This window comes from Amphibalanus amphitrite, unplaced genomic scaffold (assembly GCF_019059575.1).
Source record: "Amphibalanus amphitrite isolate SeventyFive unplaced genomic scaffold, NRLGWU_Aamphi_draft 000811F_arrow, whole genome shotgun sequence".
Classification (NCBI taxonomy): Eukaryota; Metazoa; Arthropoda; class Thecostraca; order Balanomorpha; family Balanidae; genus Amphibalanus; species Amphibalanus amphitrite.
In genome coordinates, this window is record NW_024882305.1 from 34,090 (window position 1) to 47,500 (window position 13,411).

Sequence of the window (13,411 nt, forward strand, 5' to 3'; positions counted from 1 at the left end):
GCCGATTGGTTTGATTTTCATATGGCACGGTATTTGCCGCTTGTGTAAAAAGTTGGCAAACCACATCGATGTCCACTGTTGCCAGCTCAATAGGATACAGTGTTGAGCTATGCTGGAATAGCACATACGGTTCAGTCGCGGGAACATATGCGGGAATTCGCAAAAGGACAATGTCGCGACAGGAAGCCTAGATATGTGGCATATGACGATGCGGTAACTATCATAGTACTGTACTTTGGGTTCTAACTCCAAAGCATATTGGTGTGTGATACAACACACGGTACAGTGAGTCATTACCTGAACAAACTTCGGCACATCAAAGCGTAGAGCATCAAAGCATCGAACAAAGTGATTGTAAACGGAGAGCTTTTCAGCGTGATGCCTCATAGAGCGCTGAAATATGACAACGCATGGTACTCGGTTATATATAAAAGCACAAGCAGACTTGCTATTGCATCACAAACCTGCATGCCAAAGAACCCAGCAGTGTGATACGATGTCACATATCAAGTCAGCCGTCCATTTGCTACAAACTGAGACTGCCACGTTGCATCGCTGCCGGCAGCCCAGCTCCACTTCCCAGAACATTGCAATCATTTCCTAGAAGACCGTAGCCTCCTTCTCCGCACTTTGGAGCTCATCCACTCGCGTTGGTGCGAATCTACAACCACCAATCTCCCCAATAATGGCGATAATCGTCAGCGATAGCGACCACAGTGCGGCGTGTACTTACCGCAAAACGCTGACATATCGCGGTCAACAAAACGTTCCGCAAAACACGAACCGGGTCAGCGATTTCGCGGAGGTAACAGAGAGATGTGTCATATCCGCACAGGCGGAACATACATGGGACTTATCGGTGACACAGGTCGACAAAGCACGGTGACAGGCAGGGCAGATGCTGGAGCGGCCCCGGGCAATCGATTACAACCGAGCAGGTGTGTGCTTACGCTCAAAGTACCACAGTGCAATTCAGTGATAAGGTATGTGAGTTATTGCTATAGTGCGGAAAGTTGAGGAGCCATTTGTTTCAAGTTTCCTAATGCAGGGTCTATGTAAGACAATGTGTTGGCCGGCTTTTGAGGCATGTGAGTCAAGACGAGTCAGGTCACTGGTCAAGTTTCAAAACAAATTCGAATTTTTAGCAGTTTAGGGATTACTTCAGCTTCAGAACACGGAGCTTAGAATATTATTTCAACAGTGTTATGAGTAGATGGAAAAAGCAAAACGCGATGAAGTGTTCTCTTAATTCTCGTAACGGATTGTCAAATAATGGTTCTAGTGTGACGTGTGCTCAACATAGATGCGGTTAACCCGCGCCCTGCTGGGGGGGGGGAGTTTGAACACCCCCCTTGTGGTTTTTCGCGAATATCTCAAAAACGGCGGCACGGAGCATCGCCGTTTTTGGTACACCTTATCATACATCAATTCTACACATGTTGTAAACGTTTCAGACCAAGGTCATTCAAGGTCAGGTCACCAGGTCACTTGAAGTGACCTCACCTCATAAAAAGTTTCAATGTCTGTCAAAGCTACACCGAGTGACCGATCGCTTTGAAACTTTCAGCGATTGCTAAGAGCAATAGCATGTACAAAATGTTCATCTCAGAATTTTGATATCGATGACCTAAGGTCAGGTCAATTTTGCGACCTCCCCATTATAAGTCAATGGGAGAAAATTGAAATGCGCCTCTTTTTGACGAAGGACATTATAAACACTCCCAAACACTGAATTACAAGTGGTTTAGACACACTGAACATGAAAATGGTGTCCTTGACCCCTGTTTATGCCCTGAGGTCATCTTAGGTCACGAATGGTATCTAACAGTTTTTCGCAAATAACTTTTGATATAGGCATGCTAGAGCGATGAAAACGCCCTAGATGTGTTCAGCTCGACGATACGGATCGACTGATATGCAACATGACCCTTCCCCGTCAGGTCATGACCTAGACCTGAGGTCAAATTTTCAAGTGGACCTTTAAAGGTCAAGTTATAGTTCATTCGACGCGTCTTGACGAGAGGAACACGATGCCGGTAAAAGTAAGCTCGTACAAGGCTTGGGTCAAAAGTTATTGCAGAAAAACTGTTTTCGAAAAAATCGGCTATTTTTGCAGTTTTTGCCGCCTGCAGGCAAAACCGTTGACGCAAGGTCAAATCTGAGGGGATTATTCAGAAAGGCCGTTAATAGGGCTATCGAATGCGCTTTTCCTCGGCGCTGTAGCTCTATATTGGTTCCCGAGGTATGCGTTGGCTTCTTGGAAATTGTCGACATTCGACCTGAAAATCGGCGAAATTTTGCCTTCAATGACCTCTGGTGACCTGACCTTTGACCTGACCAAAAAATTGACTGAAGTGATTTTGTCATTATTTTTGACGCTCTTTCGAACGCCGTCTTCGGCGTATCGCTACGTGGCCCAGGAGCCGAGTTAGAAGGGGGGTTTGTACACCCCCCCCCCCAGCAGGGCGTGGAAATCGAGGACCCCCAGCCGGGCGCGGGTTAATACAGCAGGAAGAGATAGCAAACGGCTTGCTGATTTTCAAATCCCTAAATATCCTGAGGCAAAGTTGGGCGTTTAGCCCAGTAGAGTCCGATGCTGTCTACCTCGAAGTCGAACAATCACTACAAGAAACTTCAGTCAGCCATAACCAAAATCTTGTATAAATGCCAGCTTATCTGAGAGTTGGAAGGAGCTGTAAATATTAACCCTCGCCCTGGCAGGGCATTTCTCATAACACGGCCTGGCAGGTAGAGCACTTCATGGGCCGGATAAATCCGTTATCCACGGATAAATCCGCGGACCGGATAGGATTGGATTCTAAATTTGTTAAAAAAGAACGGATATGGGATTTGGGAATTGAAGGTTGAACCTGGATCAAAACGGATCAAAATTTTAACATTCAACATTGAAGTTAAAAATTCACCTAATGTGTTAAGCGGCAGCAGAGGTTTGATTAAAGTAATAGGCATCATTTTATGACACTCACTTGTCACAAGACTTGTCTTCAAGTGGATAATGTATGCAATGTATGCATGGTTTTTGGAACCATGATGGTCTATGAGATGTATGGCTGTCTGGTCCCTTAGATTGAATTTGTTAGTCCAGTTTTGGGTGAAACCAGTTATTGGTAAAACGGATTATTACGGATATTTTTTGGAAGTTTGGCTGCAATACGGGCCATGGGTGGGCCGGATTCTGATATTCAAAGAAAGGCGGATAATGGGCGGATCTGGATATGACTTGCCGGATATGGGCCGGGCCGGATCCTAAAAAGCCTATCCGTGAAGTGCTCTACTGGCAGGGGGGGGGGGTCGATGCGATCCCCCGTCGCGATTGGCTCCTATGACACCTAGAAACACCAAATTTGGTAGGTAAGTGGGCCCCTGGAGTTCTCGCCCCTGTGCAAATTTTGTTCCTCTATATCAATATTTAGGGTTTTTTTTTTGTATAAATGTAAAAATTTCGCTAAAAACAGGTCAAAAGTTTTTCGCTTATAACTTTTCATCTAATTAACCCTCGCCCGTATTGGTGTTTTTCCAGCCGCGAACGTATAAGGGGGGGGGGGGTCCGTTGGACCCCCCCTTGCCGTTTCGCCCCTGATCGAGCTAGAGCTTCGCGGAAAAAACGAGCGTGTTGCCCGTGACGAGAGGAAGCCGATGATACCCAATTTTAAGGTCCTAGGTCATTGGTTGACCTTGCAGGTCAGGTCAATGACCTGAAAGTCGGGAAAATCGGGACCTGTTAGAACGTCGTAAAGTGTGGCTGCTATGAGGTTTTTCGGGGTGCTGATCACGATTATCATGTTAGTTTTGATCACAGATGATGTCTTCATGCATTTAGTCCAGGTCGGGTCAGGTAAGGTCAGGTCAACCAGTAGGGGTCCTGCCGGGTATTCCTATAAGGTGTCAACCGCCTCTGACAGCTTCGTAACATGTTACGAAGGCACCAAAACTACTTCGTAAATGTTCATATGGTTGCTAAATTCGAATTCAGCTCCAAAAACTGGCCTAGAAACATGTAAAACTCGAAAAAGTGAACCGAGGTCATCAAAAGTCAGTGACCTGACCTGACCTTCAGGTGACCTTGACACCCACCCTAATGCATAGGGGCAACATCATATCACATGTTTGAACGCTTGAAACCACGAAAAGACTGCAAACGCGCTGCTAATGCGAGCCGACATACGCCGAATCGCGATTCCGGGCAAACATGGTCTCGAAAAGTAGGTCACACACAGGTCAAAGGTCATTTGGGTCAGGGTCATGAAATTTTCAGGGTAGGTGTAAAATTGATTAACGCGAGGGTACTGAAAGTTTCGTCGCGATCGGCCGCTTTTTACGCGAGTTATTCGCGAAAAAACCATGGGGGGGTCCGTTCGACCCCCCCCCCCCCTATACGGGCGAGGGTTAAGATAGAGCAAAAAAGCACCAGTGAACTCAGCACGTCAAGGCGCGTCGAATGATATACTTTTTAGCTTGCTTAAGTGTACTTGAAGTTTTTTATTAATTTTGAAGTAAGCTTTAATTAACCCGCGCCCCACTGGGGGGGGGGCTATTTATAGCCCCCCTCCCGTTTTTCTGCAATAACTTCCAAACCGCTTGACGTATCGACGCCAAACTTTCAGTACCTTCGGCTGCATCAATTTGACACCTTGTATCAAAATTTTATGTTCGTAGCTGCCATAGTTCGGCCGGAAATGACGTCAGAGTGACGTCATGTTCGGCCGATTTCGACGCAAAACATTGAACCACGGCAATCGCTCCCAAGAGCTCAGTTTTTAAGCTAGATCCAATTTCTTTGCATGAAAGGACTCAGAATAGACTGCGCTATCAAACTGCTATCTCGGATTTTCGAAATTTTGAAAATTTAGAAAATTTGATATAATAAAATCCAAAATTTGTATTTTTACATTTTTTAAAAAAGTTTTTGACTTTTCGAAAAAAAACGGAATATATGTGATAGAACGCATTATCATGACTAACCCTAGCAAGTTTTAGCTAAATGTCTTCAAAAATGGCCAAGTTTTACGCATTATTGCAAAAAATTCACAATTATTTATTTTTCAAATCAATTTTTCAGCACGTATTTGACATCGTACGCCAAAATAAATAGCACCATCGTGTTCCTGAGCTCAAACTGCATCCAATAGACACCTTTTTTTGTTGAAAAATTTTAACTTCAAAATTTGCCTTTTTTGACCTGAAAGTGACCTGACCTAAGCTAAATTCGACTCAAAATGACCTCGAATGACACAGTCGACATCACATTCGAAATCTCTGGACTAAATGGACCATAAAACATGTGTCACGTGACCGACGCATGATATAATATTTTCGTGACCTGTGATGACCTGACCTTGACCTGAAAATCAAAGTACAAGTTTGGTACCCTCGGGGTATCTAGAGCATCTGTTCACGAGTGTGTGATCCAAAAATGAGCCTGATCTGCCTTGTAAGACGGCGGCCAGAGCCCAAAACGTGAACAAGCAAAATGCTAATAATTTTTACTTTGACCTGACCTGTGACGTCATCGGTGACCTCGAGGTCAATGAAATTAGGTTTCGCTCGACAGTTTTTCCGGGGCTATCAGACGCCGTTTGAATTTTGACGATCGGCTCAGTAGTTTCGGAGTTAGGAGGGGGGCTATGAATAGCCCCCCCCCCCCGTAGGGCGTGTTATACGCAGACCCCAGTGGGGCGCGGGTTAATTAATTAAGTTCAAGTTAACCAAATTGCATCATGGCGCATATTATTCGATTCGGCTGATCACCAGGAACACAATTACACCATTTTTAAGCTCTAGCGTCATTATGTGCCGAGTTATTGGCAAAAACGTCATTTGACCTCAGTTGACCTCATTTGACCTGACCCATGGATAAGTACACCAAACAAAGAAGCACCAAGTGACCTGTTGTAAAGTAATGTGGTTTCAAAGCACAAAAGTGATAGAACGAAGCGGATATCTCCAGTATTTTCCGAGTTTAGTATTTTCCCAAAGGTATAACATACAAAGTTTCGTCTAAGAATTCTGGACTTTTACCAAACAAAACAAGTTAATTTCGTCTAAGACAAGGGTAATCTTGAAAAGATTTTAATGTATCGTTGCCTGCGATGCGATATATATGAGCTGAACAGGGGTGAAAAATTGTATCGTTTTGTCGTTGTCGACGACAACCGAGAAGGCGAGAAGACGATCTTATGGCGACCACGCGCCGCGCCTGAACTGATTAAGACCTCCCGCTTAGTGCGGTTAGAAGCGCGCAATCCATCCGCCTCTGCCCACCCAACCCAATCGCCTCTGCCCACGCAAACTATTCTCTGTCCCTCCCCATCACATCGACTCGCAGTTCTCGAGTCCGTTACCTCCCGTACGCGGCGGCATCCCAGTGGAAAATTTCCTGGTAGCTACAGACATATTCCAACTCCCCGTAGCTATTTAGTATATACTGCGTCGTTCGACCATCGTTCAGACGGCCGATCGGCGACCCTCATAAAGACGACCAATGGCATACCAAGCGGTCGCCGTGGTTGTCCGCTGGCAACACGTGTCTGGCAAATCTAGTACATTCCAGGACTCGGCCGGCCCCTGCCCGCACCCTTCAGCGCCGCCCCCGGCCGGCGGCCAGTTAGCGTCCCCTCTAATCCGCCGGGGCTCTTTTGTGACGTCAAAACCCACCCCGGTGGCGCCTGGGGGTAGGTCCGCGGCGGGACATCTTGAGTGGGACCGTGTCAGTGCCGATAATGTTTTGGTGAGTCCGAGGGGAGGGCACGCCATGTCATGCCCACGAGGATATGGAGGCTCAGGACTTCAGAGGTCGAGGAACACGGATCGTCGGACAATTGAGCCTGACGGCTGAGCGCCCTGCGCTATCAAAAAGGAGCGGAATTATAATATATTCGCACGCAGGGTACGTGGCGTCTGCACGACTGAAGTGTACCAACTTGAGCACGTTTTGTTCAAAGGTGAGTGGAAGTCGACCAGTGGCACCGTCGCGTCGAAGGGTCACCGAAAGGGTCAAAAGGGCTGTCTAATCTTTTCCGCGGCGCTGTACAGCTCTATATAATTGGTTCCCGAGTTGTGCGCCGGTGTTAAAAAAAATGAAAGGCAATATCTTTCATGACCTCCGGTGACCTGACCTTTGATTTAGCCTATAAAACGAATGTTATATTTTCGCCCTTATTTTGGACGTTCTTTCGAATGCCGTTTACTGCTTGTCATTACGTGACCCAGGATCCGAGTTAAAAGGGCGGGGTGTTTGACCCCCCCCCCCTCCCGAGCAGGGCGTGGAAATCAAGGACCCTCAGCGGGCGCGGGTTAGACATCTTGAGTTGACAACCAAATAAGCCCGTTTTCCTTTGGACGACAACCACCGAAACACTTTTTCCAGCCCTGGAGCTGAAAAAAACAACGACAAAATGTAGATGAGCTCTGCAAGAGCAACATAAACGCTCATCAACTACAAGCATTTCAAACCTTTGTTAAGTTTAAGTGAGCTTCAACGGACTACACAGTACATAGGTTTTCTTGCATGAAGAAGTAAATTGCAATTTGCTGAAGAAAAACGCTAGATGCAGCTAGGCTCGTTGCAGCAATGTCTTTACCAGGGTAGCTCAATAGTCTATGATGAGAACACTGACGAGTGTTTGCTGATCGCAATTCCTTCGTCAATCTAGCTACCGGATCTGAATTAGAAGAACCGGATCTGAATTAGCGCCCAACTGGGTAACAAACGGAATTCAAACGCGGAATAGCAAGCTCAATTAGCTGTTGTTCTTTGACTATGGCTGTAACAATGAGTGGCTGAATATGAAGTTCAAAAGAAACTAAGATGGCAGCATGAATAAATACATCAAGGGAGTTAAGTATTTCAGGTGCAACAAATGACAAGTTCGTGAATGCAATATGTTATATGAACATGGTAATTGAGCCTCCGGTTGTTTGAAAAATACTTTTTGAAATGTTTAATCACTTCTCAACACAGATTATGCACTGTTCAAAGATGTAACACGCAAAATGCAATACAAAAAAAGGAATCTAACAAAAGGACAGAAAAACCTCCATCCACCCTGTTCAGTGCACGGTTATATCAATACTCGGCTGTTCGCTCCCTCTCCCCCCTCCCCCCTGACCAGCCCCCGTGTTGTGGGTCCTATCGACCCGTCCGTGCAGGTTCCATGACTGGAGGTAGGCTAGGAACGGGCGTGTCAGGGGAAGGCTAAAGGCCTGGCTACACTGTGCGTTTTCTGCGTGCGTTTTTTTTTTGCGAGTTTGCGCGTGTTTTGAGTAATATCGTTCTAGAAAAAGCTATGATTGATATTATAACTTTAACATTAGTTGTATATAAAAGTTACTATAAGTATTATATTAACTAAAAGCTACCATAAAAAGCATATCACAAAAACGTAATATCGTTTTTTCTAGAACGATATTACGTAAAACACGCAAACTCGCAAAAAACGCACGCAGAAAACGCATAACGTAGCCAGGCCTTCAGTACTCGCGGTAGGTTAGAAACAGGAGTGTCCTAGGCAGCCAAGTACCTTGAGTGCCACGGGGAGTGACCGTGCGGTGCTGGAGAGGGCTTAGCTTGGAGGGACTTTGTGTCGAGTACCCATGGATCCGGAGAGGGGCAAGTGGTGCTCTCCAAGTTATCAGTAGGCTTGGAGTATCCTAAATGCTAGATTTGCCACTGGATATCGTGCTTATGGTGGATACTGGAGTACCAAGCATGGAGAAGAGTATACTTGGATGGAATAAACCCTCGTCTAGGTGACCGTTGGAGTGGTTGTCCCAGCGTGTGGGGACTGTTTCATCCTACTTGGGACGGTCTTGTAACCTATAATTGTTAGAAAAATCAACACAAAATCGGTACTATAAAGAGACCAAGTAAACTTCGACACCGGATAGACCCTGTGTAATGTAAAGGAGGTGAAATAATGCCGGTATCGGGTACCAAAACTAAGAACACCAATGGCTCTCCCCTCGCGCGTATTGAGTATCGGAGTATTGACGCACGCCGCCTGTCGACCAATTCTAGTGTGGTCGATCACCATCCATTTCCTAAATTAGTTAATAGCCAGCGACCTTCGCGCCAGCGCTTTCAGAATCATTATGTCAGGGCAAATGCCGCGAGCTTTTCGGACTCATAAAACAGTACGTACCTGTTTCATATTGTAGGGCAATGACTAATTGTCTTAGCAATATTTGTAGATTTTTTCTCAGTGGTAGTTTGTGCGTTTCCAAAATGCGTTGATGCTGCTTATGCCAAAATAATTGGGTGGGGACCGGTCCTTTCCAGGCTTCATTCAGCCACGTATAGGCCAATTTGTTATACTTATGGATTAGGCCATGAATGCACAGAACAACATCGAAATAAGTCCTGATAGTAAATTTTCTCGACGTTGGTGGTGACTGTAACCGGAAAGGTATTTCAACAATAGTTTCTGAAATGAGAGCAGAAATCTACAGAAATAAGAGCCTGAAATTATAACGACCCCACTTATATCGAATAAGGGATGCATAAACTAAGTACGAACCTGTAACAGAAGCAATGCACTTGCTCGGATTCCGGATCATTTTCTATAATTTGACCCAGTAATTTTTGGATAATTTACCAAAGTTCATGGATGCTTACCAGAGATAGCTAAATGTGTTTTAGGTAAAGTGTCAATACCAAATTTATCAGAGTAACACATTGGAAGCAGGGAAGCGCATTGTAATGCAATTCTCCTGTGAATGTCAATAATGCAGATTCTATCTTTGAAACAGCTTAACGTCGCGTATGATTGACATCAATAGCAGGCACTCTTGTACTTACACAGTTATATGCTAGTATAATAAATATTTGCAGTGTAAGCACATGAAAATCGGGTCAGATAGCCGAACCACTGTGCATACCAAATAAAAAACGTCAACGGTGGTTTATCACAGTGGTTTCTCTGAGGGGCCTCCAACCGGCTCCATAATTTCAAACGCTCACTCACTGCCCTATACAGGGTGGTCCGCAGCCAACGGCCTGACCGCAGTTGACCTACAATCTGACCAATATGCTAAGCAGCAAACGTTCTGGGTGATGATCAGGTTATCATTTTACCAGAGCGACCAGGTGAAACCATTTGATGACTGACTGAGCGATAAACTGTGCGCTTCAACCAACCAGCATGCATGCGACCATAAAACAACAATTGTCAGTGAAACACCCGACCAATAATCTGACCAAAGACCGTCACTTACCGTTGACCAGCGGTCTGGATGTGCGTATCTCGTGCATGGCCAGGTTTATGGCTCCTGATATCATCCGGCCGGGACGAGGGTACTCTTGATCACGTCCCTTCCGCTCCGAGCCCGTCATATAACCCATCAGGAACCGCTCAGAAGCTGCTGGCTTACTGTGGAGAACCACTAGCAGTAGCGGCAAAAGAAGCATCATGGGAGATAGGTTATTCCGAGAAAACTTCATAGCAGTAGCTTTGTTTGACAAGTGAGTCAGACTCTCTTGTTTCGCCGACTGCCGAACTGTTTGATTATGTCGGTCTGACTGTGAGTTTGAGGCTCATCGGATATCAGTGGTTTTCAGCTTCTGGTCTTGATCGCATCAATCCTGAAGCCGATGCTGCTTCGCTGTAGTTTTCAGAGAACCTTCACGATATTTACCGACAGAAAACGACACAAAGCTGTTTATACAAGATATCAGTCTTATTAGCTGTTATTCACACATTGTGCCTCATTCTAAACCACTTCACTCCGTTTTGATAAGTGTAGCTTTCCTTTCTGACTTTTTTCCCTTACGTGGAGCACGTAGCGCACGTAACACGTGTCCGTTTTCAGCACGGTATCCGCGGGGACCCGTGGCCCTCCGACCGGCTCTGTTCGCACGTGGGAGACCACTGGCCGACTGGTTCTGCTGCCAGTCTGGGTCAAGGCCGTGTCAGAGGCCGCGGGTACCCGCTGTGGCGCCGGCTGACTCCCTCGCTGAGCACTCTCACTCTCACTCTCTCACTCACTTACTCTCACTCTCGGTGAGCCAGGAGGCTGTGATATGACACACCATACACGTATTGTCCGATTGAGGCCTGCGAACTTGTCAATGAATTCAGCACGCCACTGATAATTTTCTCCGGCGTTTGAGTTAGTCACGGAACCATCGTCACAAAAATCACTTCACGACAGCTTCCAGAGATATTTTAGACGGCTGTCTCTTCTCGTTAGCACCGCGCCACTGATACAGTCACTCCTCGTCGCGATTCCGTCACGATTTCGTCACGATAACGTCACACAATGTCGTCGTCGACGCCGTGGACCCGCCGCGACGTACCCCGGCGGCGGCCGAGACCCAACTGAGCCGCTGCCGCCGCGGCCCGCCTCTCCACACACGAGGGCGGCTCGCGCGCACACACACACACAGCGGCGCGGCGGCGCAGCGACGCATGTAAATGCGCAGGTCCGCAGGGCAAGTGACGATTAGTTCAGTGATACGCGCTGGTGAGTTTATTGGATCTCGCAGGTGAGTTTACGAGCTCTGGTGAGCTTGGAAGATTGGAAAGGTGAATTTACCGAAACGCAAGGAGGAGGCATTGGATTTTTAAGAGTGAGTTTACCGACACTCAATTGTGAGTTCCGAAGCTCAACGAGAGATTTCTGAAGCTCCGACACTCACCGGCTTATCGATACTTGCAGGCTTGAGTTTGAGTCGGTAACTGTCCCACAATCGATAAAGCACAGTGTAATCTTTCCTGTCCTGTCATTCGCCACGTAACAGAGCCAGACAATAGCCCACGCAGGTCTGACAGGTTTCAGGCAGATCTCAAACCAACCAGAGCAGTTTCGCTTTCCTTGCTGGGCGCACGCAGCCACACGCGTAACCCCCTCGTTCACTTTCTCATCCATTCTTCACAGTTCGCTCGCTCCGCGATCTTTCCGACAATCTCGGCGTGGGTCCTCTGAGACCGCGGAAACCTCGCAGGCCGCAGCCAACCTCGTCTTCTTAGAACTTCTCTGCTCTGTGAGCAAAAAGAAACGCCGTTCTCTGAGTAGTCGAGGCGGCGTCGGCGTTGGCGGTGGCGCTGGCGGCTTGGCCAGCCAGCTCGGGTGGCGGCCGGCGACCCAGGCCATTTTCGCCGGTCGGTCGGTCGCTGGCTCGCCCGGTCGGTCGGACGGTCGGTCGGACCCCTGTCGGCCCGCCTGCCGGCTCACCTGGTTTGCCGGCTCGGCGGCGGCGTCGACAGTCGATGGCCTAGATTGGCCGTCGATGAGCCCGCTGCGTCGGTGACGACGAAATACCGACGCATGACTCCCGGCGGTCGGCGCGGGTAGTTGGAACACGCAGCGGTGCTGAGTGAGTTCCCTGAGTCAGGCTGGGTGCTGAGTGAGTTCCCTGAGTCAGGCTGGCTGCTGAGTGAGTTCCCTGAGTCAGGCTAGGAGCCGAGGGGGTTTTCTGGGTTAATCTGGGCACTTTGTGAGTTCTGATTTAGATTTGGCACTCAGTGAGTCTGTTGAGCCAGGCGGCGGCGATGGAGTTATCTTCTTTGATATCTTTGAGTGCATTTGGACGGTGGAGCCAGCCACCAAGTTAGCTCTGGCTTTTCAATTCTGAGCTAGGCTTTGTCTTCCGTGAGTTAGCTAGGCTGCTCAGGCTTGGTGAGTTTTATTAGCCACGTCATCGCACGGAGTAAGATTTCTCTGGATTTGGAGCGATTCTACTGAGCCTGGCCGGCGCCTGAAGTTTCCTGAGTTCGACAGCACGCTGGCGTCTTCTGAGTCAGGCCGCACGCGCCTAGTGAGACCTCTGAGCCCGACTGCCGCGGCGGTCATATCCTTATTTGGCCGAGTCATCTAGCCGCGTCAGCAGGGGACGCCTGCGATTTCAAACCAAACCAAGACGTGGAATTGCTTCACACTGACTACATAAACAGCTTCAAATGTCGTCAGAATGAGATAACATCTCAGAGAGTGGAAATATTATAGCGAGTTTACCCAGATCAATGAAATATTTTAATAAACCAATTCAAAACAATCGTCACCGCCCCAGCTCCAGCAAAATAATACTACGCCCGAAATCAAAGCTCAAGGCCTTCTAAGCCGCAAAGAACGGTTGAACAGAAACAAGCCCCGACAGAATCCATAGCTCGATCGTCGTCACACAATCACTCATCGAGGAAAAACGTTCCGAGCCCGGTCCTCTCAGCACGGCCGAGCGAAAGTTGCCTATGTATGTTTGAACGCCGAACGGCCCAGCGAGAGTGGACGACGGCTGGGGTCGGGGTCAGGTAGAGCGGCGGAGGAGAAGAAAGAGCGGAGGAGCGGCCGAGTTTGGCGGAGGATCGGAGGGATGGTGGCGCTTGGCGGAGAGAGAGAGAGAGAGAGAGAGAGAGAGAGAGAGAGAGAGAGAGAGAGAGAGAGAGAGAGAGAGAGA